The following is a 12193-nucleotide window of genomic DNA, read 5'->3' as shown; positions in this document are numbered from 1 at the left end:
GCCGCGGGTTTGTTTTAGCGGTTGTATTTTGAAATGTTTGAACTATAAAATATTTGTTTATTTTCCTAATATTACATTTATTTGGCTTTCAAGCGCACTTGATGCGAATTTAGTTTATTCAAATTAAAACAACGTTTCTATATTTTTTGACGTTATTCTCGCGTTGGCTACGCACAGTTCAAACATTTCAAAATACAATGATTTGACAATGGGTGTCCTGAATTCTGCAGAGGCATCAGATCTTATGAGATTATTCATTCTGTATACCCTCACAAGCATATTTGATACTACGGTTATCGACCTATATAGAGATGATGGACTAGCTATAATAAAATCTCCAACAACGTCAAGGGAGATAACTTTAAGGAAATCATACACAAGGAAATATAAAAATTAGGCCTAAAAGTAGACTACTAGCTAACATAAAAATAATAAACTTCCTGGTCGTCACGTTAAATTTAGATAAAAACACATATGAACCCTACTTAAAAGACAATGCTAATCCAACATACGTATACCCTAAGTCCAATCGTCCACAATCAATTATAAAACAGATACCTAACTCGATCGTAAGTTGACTCAGCAATAACTCAAGCGATGAAAATGTATTTAACAGGTCAACCAATATCTATGAAACAGGCCTAAAATAGTGGATACAACAATATTGATATCAAATATTAGCAACAAAACATCAATAACTATAATAAAATTAAAAATAGAAGAAAAAGAAATATAATCTGGTATACGGCGCCATACAATCAAATGTTAAAAACCAAACTTCTTAAGAAATTTCTAGATTTTATCGAAAAGCACTTCCCCGCAACCAATCCCTTATGTAAAATTTTCAATAAAAATAACCTAAAGTTATCCTACAGCTGCTGCGAAAATTTAGAGATGATAATTGAAGCACATAATAACAAAATATTAAATAAAAGCAATAATAACAACTACAAAAAATAAAAAAGTGGACACTATGACAAAAATAAAACTAACACAAAGGACACATATGTAACTAGTAGAAATAATAATAATAATAATAATAATAATAATAATAATAATAATAATAATAATAATAATAATAATAATAATAAGCCAACTCCGGACAACGACAGACATACTAAATATAAAAATAAAAATACTAATAACGAACAAGGTAAATGCTACTGCAGAACCAGCACATTTTGCCCACTTCAAAATAAATGCCTAACCAAAAGCATAGTTTACCAGGTCACAATATTTGCGAAAGAAACCGCGAATAACAAGAAATATCACATACGTATTACTTCCTTAGATTTCAAAACCCGATATTATGACCACAAAAGTATGTTCAAAAATTAAAAAAAGCACCGAATGAAAACACTCTAGCAAACAAATACTGGGAACTCAAAGAAAGCGGACGTTCATCGGTAGTCGAATGGAACATAGTAAGACAAGCAAACACATGTAGAGACCTAGACGATTCATTTAGATTATGCCTTCATCAAAAATTTGCTATCCAATATTTTAAAGAATCCCAACATTTATTAAACTGTAGGGGAGAAATAGCGAACAACTGTGCTCACAGGGTAAACTTTACTCTAGGATAGGGATACAAAATAATTTTAAAACTGGCAATAACAATAGAAATTAAACAAATAAAATAAACATACATGTACATAAATTATCATATATATATATATATATATATATATATTCATAAACACACAAATTTACCTAGATTTAAAATAGGTCAGGACACTAGATACCTACACTCCCCTCCAAAACAGCACACACAAAGGAACAGGTTAACCGAAGGCCTTTGTCCCGTAAGTGACTGCTCATTGGCAGATTGGGAAGGCGTGCTGGAAATAAAAAAGTGATTGGCTTACAAAAAACTCAATAGAAGGTGCGTATATAAAAACGCAAGACAACCACAAAATCCTCGCATAAGCCTGATGAATCTTAGCGTGGATGAAACGCAGAATATTCTGTGTAGCTTAATTGCCATATATATTTTATATCTTACTATATACACACACACACACACACACACACACACACACACACACACACACACACACATATATATATATATATATATATATATATATATATATATATATACTCACTTAGTTACCAAACATTAATAATGGGATAAAGTCACAATTTAAATATAGCCACCTTACAACTAACATAAAAGAAAACATCTATGCTGAAGATGGATGTGATAAGTACAAAGCTGGACGCGCATATTTAGGCCTATTGAACACGTGTAATGTGCGTGCTTAACCGCCCATTAAATTACAAACCGAATACAAGATTTTTACGTTTTAGCACTTGAAGTATTAAGATCACTGAGCGATGGAGATCAGCATCAAGATAACTGTTATTACACTAAATAACAAAATTATTAGCACATTATTTCCCAAATCGCTATTGTAAGATAAAATGGAATGTATTATGATAAACCTTTAATTAACTCACAGCATGTTTGTCCCATACCCTTGACGCACATATTACCGACTAATCGAACAAGCAGCAAAATCACACCCCTTCACTGTTGAGACCCCTAGATGTTGGGAACCTTTCTACTATGATAGTTTCTTCTCTTGGACTGTTAGACTTTGGAAATTCAGTTCCTGTTTCTTGCTCTCCCGGTTGTACTGCTATGCAACAGTTTATATGTAATGTAAACAGACATCTCGCTACTTAACCTCCGGTCCGACATAATCCTAAATAGTAGCCCCTTACGTTCAAGTGGTAATACGCTTTATTTGGGATGAAAAAGGGTAAAAATAATATATCGCATAACGACGTTCCGTTGGCTAGCACATTGTTCACGAGTTCAACATCTAAATCGGTGGTTTTAAAGGAAAGAGTACCTTGTGATAAAGATTCAGTGACAAACACGTTATTTCATTAAAGACGATTTCACACGAGAAAATTATACCACGCAACAAAGTTCCAGTGACGAGTATTTTGTTTCTATCAGCAAAGATAATATTTTCTTCCCTTTGTTGCCCTTTTTATTTATTTATTCAAAAAAGATGAAGAAACATGGCTAATCCTATTTATTCGTTTCTGTTAAAAAAAATTCTCTAAATCTTTTCACTGTGAGAGTCTCAGATTCGATAACCTTCCAAAGATAACAGAACTGCATACTCGTAAGAAATTAAAGACTTCGGTTAAAATTGTATTTGGATTCAAATCCTCAAGTTTTATCCACAATTTAGTTTACCTTTTCGAATTTGTGAGATTACGATTCTAATTACTGTTCCCATCATGAGTGTTATTTTCATAACGTTTCAGCCGATGCATCTTCCAACCTTAATCAAGATGACAAAAATATGTTAAAAATATCCAAATAATACGAATAATCAATCCTCATCACAAAAATTCAGAAACGCAATATCAAAATCGGTACACACCGGAATTAAAATATCAAAGGTCGAAGGTTACATTATATTCTTAATTCCTGTTTACTTATTTCGTTCATTCTTTTGAATCTCAATGTGATAACTTTTGCCTTTACTAAAAATAAGTATTTATATTATATAACAGTATGTCTGTCATGAAATAATACATTCAAAATAAAGTAATTTTTAAAAATCGGCTGTGCTATTAAAAAAACGGCTGTGCTATTAGAAAAAATGCTCTGCCGAGGTTGCTCCAGTTCTGTCCAAACTTTACAATAAATGCCTTAACGAATCTTGTTTTCCCGACTGCCGGAAAACCGCCTCTGTGGTACCAGTCTTCAAGAATTCTGGTGAAAGAACTGACCCACTAAATTATCGCCCCATTAGCCTCCTCCCGCTTTTCGCCAAAATATTTGAGTCCTTAGTTAATCAAGTCCTAGTCCAGCACCTAACAGCTGCTAAACTCCTGACTGACAAACAATATGGATTCAGGCAAGCCCGTTCAACAGTAGATATCTTAACTGTAGTTTCTGAACGTATATACCGTTCATTGGATAAAACAGGGGAGGGTAGAGCGGTGGCCCTTGATATATCTAAGGCTTTTGACAGGGTATGGCACGATGGTCTTCTAAGGAAAATTAGATCATATGGAATCACTGGAAGAATTCATAATGTAATTAAATCCTTCTTAAGTAATAGAAAAATCCAAGTTGTCCTCGATGGTCGTACATCCAAACAATATGACATAAATGCGGGAGTACCTCAGGGGTCTATCCTTGGACCTCTATTATTCCTGATATTCATAACTGACCTCCATGAGAAAATCGTTTCGAAGATGGGTATATTTGCCGATGACACCACTCTCTATAACAGATATGAGGGGAAAACAAATGAACACATATCCAAGGAAATAGCAGAAACACTAGAGGATGACCTCCAATCCGTAGTGGAATGGGGACAAAAATGGTTAGTCACATTCAATGCTGCTAAAACTAAGCTTGTTTCCTTCAATAACTACAAGAAACCTTCTCTACCACAAATAGTAATGGCCAAGAACACATTGCCTGAAAGTACTTCTTTTAAACTCCTCGGTCTAACGTTTATAGGGAATATGAACTGGAATAGATACATTGAGAGCATTGCCAAGGCTGCTGCAAGGAAGGTTGGCTCCCTCTACCGTGCTAGAAAACTACTTACGCCTGACAGTATCCTATACCTCTATAAGGCAACCATTCGTCCATGTATGGAGTACTGTTGTCACATCTGGGCTGGTGCATCTGCTGCTTCCTGGACAGCATTCAAAAGAGAGTCGCCAACCTGATAGGTCCTGAACTGTCATCTAGGCTTCAGCCTCTGTCCCATCGACGAGATGTTGCATCCCTCTGCCTGTTCTACAAATACTTTAATGGTGAATGCTCTGACGAACTGCAAACACTTGTACCTCCCCGACGTAACTACCCCCGACAAACCCGACAAGCTACTAAGTCTCATCCCTTTACAGTAGAGATCCCTAGGTGCAAGAAAGCCTTTTACTCCAATAGTTTCTTTGGAACTCCCTTCCGGGGTTCTGCTTTCCCAACTGCAATGATATGCAGAAGTTCAAGTGTAATGTTAATAAACATCTTTCTACTCATCTCCCTTCATAATACCCCGCTAATTCAGTCCCTAATAGTAGCCTCCTGCTTCAAAGTGGCACTGTGCCTTGTTTGGGGTGAAAATTGAATTAAAAAAAAAATATATATATTTTTCTATTTGCTGAAAAAAGAGATACAAATCAGGATGACCGGAAAAGCATTCACCTTGAAGTCTAACACAAAAGCACATCGGAAAATGTGTTTTATCAGTTTTATTTAACTTTTTATAAATCTAACTTTTTTTTAAAACTTTTTTTATTTAACTTTTTTTATTTAACTTTTTTTTATTTAACTTTTTTATTTAACTTTTTTAAAAACTTTTTAGTTAACTTTTTTTTTTATTTAACTCTCGGTGTATTGGTTGGATTTTTGAAATGTTTTTTTTTACCGCGTCATTGGCACGAGTGTTTTTATTTATAAATATTTTGCCAGATTATAACTTTTGAAGAAAGCGAGAGATCGAGAGAGATAGAGAGAGAGAAAGAGAGAGAGACAGAGAGGGAGAGAGAGAAAGAGAGACAAAGACAGAACAATGGAAATAGAGAGAGAGAGAGAGAGAGAGAGAGAGACAGACAGACAGACAGACAGACAGACAGACAGACAGACAGAGTGTATGTGTGTGTGAGAGATATACGACTTTAATTGTCGTGCTATGCTAAGTCATTTGGCGTTTTGTTTTGTAATGTTGCTTTATTTTTTCAATTATAACTTTTGAAAGAAAGCGAGAGAGAGAGAGAGAGACAGACAGAGACAGACAGACAGACATACAGACAGACAGACAAAGGGAGAGAGAGACACACAGAACAAGGGAAATAGAGACAGAGAGAGAGAGAGAGAGAGAGACACAGAGAGAGTATGTGTGTGTGAGAGATATACGACTTTAATTGTCGTGCTATGCTAAGTCATTTGGCGTTTTTTTTTGTGGGAATGAGTAGATTTTTAATGACGGCATCATTCTATTGTCTGGCAGAAAAAAAGCAAAACACACTTTTCCATAAATTACATTATATCCTTAAATTCCATTTAACCGCAACCGAAATAAAGCTTTTCATTATGCAACAGTACGTCTATCTTGAAGCAATATATTAAAAATAAAAGGATTTTAATAACTATGCAATGTTCACGACTTCTGCTCGTGTGAAAACTCTAGATTACCTAATATACTCGCTCGAATTCGGAATTGTTACTCTATACTGATGATTGCGTAAGCATGTAGATAAAAATGAATAATTATTATTTAATTATAATATATATATATATATATATATATATATATATATGAATCAGTAAAGAGAGAAAATAAAGGTTTAAAAACTATATATATATATATATTTAATAAGGGATGCATGAATTGGGGGTTGGGTAAAAAGGAACTCTTTATACCATGGTATTTCAAAGCCTAATGCTTCTCGTCAGAAAAGTAAAGAAAATGCGCGGTAACATAATGGGGGTGCGACGTCTAGCGATAGTTTCATTAGGAGGAGAATAAATTATTGAGGTTGTTAGGGGGGAACTATATTGATCTTTGTGATAAAGGAGGAGTGTAGTTTGTAAGATATAATGTAAGTAGTTATATAGCATGTCTATCATAGTGGGTTTAATTAATGGTGGCACACATACTAGAGATATAAGATACAAATTGTGATAGTTGGACGGACAATCATTTTGATAAGTAACAAAAAAAGAAAAGCTTTATTTAACTCTCGGAGAATTGTGTTTTTTTTCTGCATCATTGGTTTTATTGGTGTTTTTTTTTTTAAATAAATATTTGGTCAGATTATTCTATAATGACTCTAAAGCAACATTACAAAAAAAAAAAATAAAATAAACAGGGGCAAGATGGAAACGACAACAAACACTCCTGTTATAAAATAAGTAAAGAAAAATATATAAAAAAAAGAGGCTGAAACGGAGGAAAAGCGCCTTTGGCGAGGAAAAAAATAGAAAAAATTTATTGAAAAGGTCAATGAACGGATGTGAGGGAGGATGTTTTCTATTCTTGCATTTTGCGTAGTTTGGGGTTGGGTGGGGAGCGAATAGCAGACATTTAAAAGGAAAACATAAGGTTTGCGAAAAAATGGCACAACGAACTGGCGAAGATAGCGTAGCAATCATACAAACGAAAGAGAAAATAAAGAAAGGAAACTAATAATAATTATATGGAAAAATGCGCGCATGAAAAGTAATATTCTTAAGATTTCATTTAACCTGGAAAAGTAAAGGACAAGAAATTCAACCTGGAAAAGTAAAGAACAAGATATTCTAGTAAAGTAAAAAATAAGAATTTTTTAGACTTAAAATATTGCAGCTAAAAATAAAATTTGAATATTGATAAATATTTTATTTATTATTTGCATATGTTGTTGTTTATTGTTGAGTTAGAAAGGGTGTCAGTCGCTGGATTGAACTTATTTCCCCCCTATTATTTGCATATATTTATGTACTGAAAATTGTTTGAATAAGATTAATTCATTAGTTAGTTAGTAGATGGAATTAATAATTTTATGATTTACATAAAAATGAATTAAATGATCCTAATTATGATATAATAAAATTATTAATTTTTATGTAAATTATAAAATTATTAATTCCATCTATCAAGTGACATCAAGTCTCCCCAGATTTCCAGTGTTCTCCACTTCTTGACCACTTGTGCAGATGATTGCATATCATCGCCACAACCGTTATCACTGATTTCTCGTTGGCATCGGCCATTGGTGTTTCCTGGGGTTTTGGTGACAAAATGCCTCCCCAAAGTACCAGATTTGAACTGCACACTTCCAGTGGAGATTTGGTTAGTACTCTCCCACCTCGGTCTTTCCATCCTCCCTGACCCTTCACAACTAGTTGGCGTGGCGCCAGTGGATGTCATCTACATCAGTTTTTTTTTTAATTATTATTACTATTATTATTATGATAATAATAGTAAGAGTGCTTGTGCAGTGTACACACGTATTTTAAATATTATTTTCAAGTTGAATTAAATGTTGGCGTTGTATTACTGTACACATAGATTAACAAATATATAACAAATAAATGTTATCAAAGGCAAGATAAGTTACTTTTCTACCTAACTGGATATGTTTTTAGGGGGTGGTATTACTATACACATAGATTCGAAAAAGTAGTCAAAAATCAAATATATACGAAATAAATATTATCAAAGGCAAGATAAGTTACTCTTCTACCTATCTGGAAAGGTTTTTAGTGGCTTTACTCACTTTAAAACGTGTAATCACTTCGAAAATCATACAATGTTTATCAATATATTTTAAAAAAGAAAAATGTCGGCATGCTCGCTATTGAACTCGGTAAGTTTGGGAAAATGAGTTCAAACAAACAAATTATACAAATATATGTTCGGATATGCCACATGGTAACATATATTTTGTATAATTTTTTTGTTTCAATTCGTTTTCCCAAACTTGCCGTTATCAACAGTAAGCATGCCGCCGTTTGCATTTTTCAAATACATCGGTAAACACTGCATGTTTTTCAAGCTGAATAAACATTTTACATTAAATAAAAACACGAAAAAAATTATCCAGTTTGGTAGAAAAGTAACTTATCTTGCCTTTGATAGCATTTATTTGTTATATATTTGTTTTTGTTTTTTTGACAACTTTTTCGAATCTATGTATATAGTAAAACAACCCCGTCATGTAAATTATTTACAGTTAAAATGTTATATAAAAAAACAAACACTTGAAGTTTTAAATATATTTCAAAGAAATAAATTACGTCCGGTGCTACAATATTGAAAATTGACCGATCGTAAACCCCCCCCCCAGAAAAACAACAAAAAAAAACTTGAAGTTTTAAATATATTTCAAAGAAATAAATTACGCCCGGTGCTAAAATATTGAAAATTGACCGATCGTAAAAAAAAAAAAAAAAAAACTGCCGTGAAAAATGCTAACTTTAAAATATTTGGAAATACTCAGTGAAAAGTTTTATTTATTAAAAGAACGGACTGAAAAATATTATATAGAAATTGTTTGTTTTGTAGTAAAAAAAAAATTAAATATTCGACTTTCTCCGCTAGAAAACAAGTTCAAAAATGAGTTCACTTACTATATTTTGTTAGATTAAAATTCTCCCAATGTGAAATTATAATAATTATTATCCACATGGAGAATCGTTCTTTCTCTTTAGAACATACATGGACAATCGGTAACACATATTGGTAGCCATGGACAATTAGTATATTTTTTATGTCTGTTAGCGTGACCACGTGGTTGAATACCGGAAACTTTCTATACCTACAAGTTGATCAGGAAGTGACGTGAAGCTGTCATGTTCACTGGCCTACTCTCTCGGTGGTGGTGGTCAGATCCTAAGGCAATACAGCTATTCTGAATTCAGCTGCGCTCGGAAATGACATCAAAGAAGTTTAAAATGGGGGATTGCCCGACATTTCAAACAGTTCGTTGAGAAATGTTCTGGTGCACATGAGACAGCCAAACAACAACAAAGAAGAGAAGCGGCGACTACGATGAGAGGAAGGGGCACATTATTTCTTTGTCATTCTGCACACACATCCCACCCGCGATCCCTCTATCTGTCAGCGTTGTCACTGGAAAATAAACATTGTTCAAATCGTTCATTCCTGTTACGTATTATTTAAAAGTACAAAAGACTTTGTTTTGTGTTTTCTTCTATTGTAGCGACACGCCTAATTGTACGGATTTCAAACAACACCTGAGTAGAGGCTTGGCTAGTTTTATGAATAACATAACGGTACAGCCAGGGAATGAGAGAACAAGAAGGGAATTATAAAGTCTACCAGTACGTGAGGAAAAACTGTTAACGCAGAAACATTTCCGGCAATCGTGGACGTCAACAGTGGAGGGGTGAGATTTTGTTGCTTGTCGGGTAAGTCGAGAGTATGTACGTTGAAGGGGCACAATTGCTATGAGTTCATCAGAGCATATTCAATTAAAATTACTTGTAAAACAAAAACAGAAATGCGACATTTCGGCGATGGGACAGATGTTAGAGCTTGACTGATAGTGCGGCATCTATTTGATTTGAGACTCTTTTTCTCGTTTAAAAAGTGAGAGACTAGTGGTATATGCACCAGCCCAGATGTGCCAAAAATACTCCATGCAAGAGTGAATTATTCTACTTTTTTCAAAGACGAATAGCATATTATAAATCCCATGGTCAAATTTCAACGATCATTTTTACAAAGAAATAACACCTTACGAGTTTTCGTTTATACCAAGCCTGTTTTTTGTTATTTGACGCTTTTAAAGAAGGTTGGGGAATTTTGACTTTGATTAATATTTCAAACATAAGTGGCAATCGAAAGATGTTAAGATATATTTAAAATAGAAGGTGTCTATGATATGTCTTCACATACCCGTGCATAAATCCTTATACACCCGTAATGTTGTCGTTGTTGTTGTTGTTGTGAATCCAGATTCTTGCTCGTCCGTAGAGACAAAGACTCGGACGTCGATGTTTAGTTTTTAATAAAGGTTTGTTACAAAGAAAAGAGCATACAGAGAAAATATCAGGGTGACGGGGTAATTTTGTTCTGAGAAACAGATAGCAAGAGAGAGAGAGAGAGAGAGATAAGGAGAGAGCGAGAGAGGAGGAGTAAGCAAGCGAGAAAGGGGGAAGGTGAGAGAAGGAGTAAGCGAGAGAGAGAGATAGAGAGAAGGGAAGAGGAAGAAAAGGAGTAAGCGAGCGAGATAGATAGATATATAAATCCAAACATGAACGAACAGTTTATCTGGCTGCATTCAACCACATTGCATAATGTTATCTACTGTGGACAGCACTCACATTGATCTTTTTTGCTTAACGTACAAAACAAATTGAAAAATCTCTCCTCAGAAATCATGTGGTTTCATGACTTCCGTCTGAAGGTCACCTCTGGTCTTTAAGGTGTCACTCCAATTTTCCAATCAAATACGGCCCTCGTTATGCAACATATATCCAATCTGCATGTTTCTCGATGAAAACCCTTTTTATAAACCTAGGCTTGATCGACCGACCGACAAAGGCACGTTTACATTTAGATGTAAAAACGCATCTCGACAAAATTTAGCCCAAATTGTTGAAGAAACAAAAAATAAAAACAAAATTGAAGAATGAGAATCCAAGAAAAAAAAGGAACAAAAAACAAACGTAACAGTGATAAATTTGGAAAGGAATCATTCGCCGACCACATTTGTAAAAGTCAACATTTCGACTGAATACAGCAAATACGATGGTGGATGGCGGAAGTGAAGAATTGTGAGCGAGAAGAAGGAGAGAGAGAGAGGGAAGGTGGGATGGATGGGGGAGGGGTAGAGAAAGAGATATAAATAGGCGAGAAGGAGAAAGGGAGAGGAAATCACTTAACATTTTTAAGGAATAAGAAAACGTGAAAAGGAAAAAAATGCGAAGAGGAAACGGGAATAAAAATTCTTCAGGTTGAAACGTTAATTCCGGTAGAGAATGGAAATAAATTCTAAGAAGGCGGTATTTGGTACGTCTAACAGTCAAAGAAGAAAAATAGAATTGAGAGGAGGAGGGGAAGAGATAAAAAAGAGGGAGGTGAAAAAGAAAGAGAAAGAAGAGTAAGATTAAAAAGTAGAAGAAGAAAAAGGGCAAGTCAAATAGAGGGAGAAGAAGAAAAATAGGAAAAAAAGAGAAAGAAGAAAAAGAAGTCGAAGATGAAAAGAAGGGAGAATGAAGAGCATAAAACAAAGAATAAGAAGGAGAAGGAGAAGAGGAAGAAGAGAATAGGAAAGAAAGAGAAAAAGAAGACGAAGGAAAAAGATTAAAAAGAGGAGAAAAAAGAGGAAAAAGAAGTAAAAGAAGAAGAGAAAGAAAATGAGATGAAGAACAAGAAGAATAGAAAGAAGATAAAATGGAAAAAGAGAAAAAGAAGGGAAAGAAAAAGAAGAAAACGAAGAAGAAAAGAAAGGAAGAAGAGAAAGAAGTAAATAAGAAAAGAAAACAAAAAGAAAAAAAGACAAGAAATAAGAAGAGACAAGGGAAAAAAGAAAAAGAAGAGGAAGAAATAAAAGAAAAAAGAAGAGGAAGAGGAGAAAAAAGAGAGAAATAGTAAAAAAGAAGCGAAAAAGAACAAGAGGTAAAGTAAAAGAAGAAGAAGAGATAAAGGAAAAGAACAAAAAAAGGAAGAAGAAGAAAAAATAGAAAAAAAAA

The sequence above is a fragment of the Euprymna scolopes genome, chromosome 28 (genome assembly GCF_053919585.1).
Source record: "Euprymna scolopes isolate OS-2025 chromosome 28, ASM5391958v1, whole genome shotgun sequence".
In the NCBI taxonomy this organism is placed as follows: Eukaryota; Metazoa; Mollusca; class Cephalopoda; order Sepiida; family Sepiolidae; genus Euprymna; species Euprymna scolopes.
The sequence above is the reverse complement of the archived record's forward strand: the minus strand, read 5'-3'. Positions refer to the sequence as shown.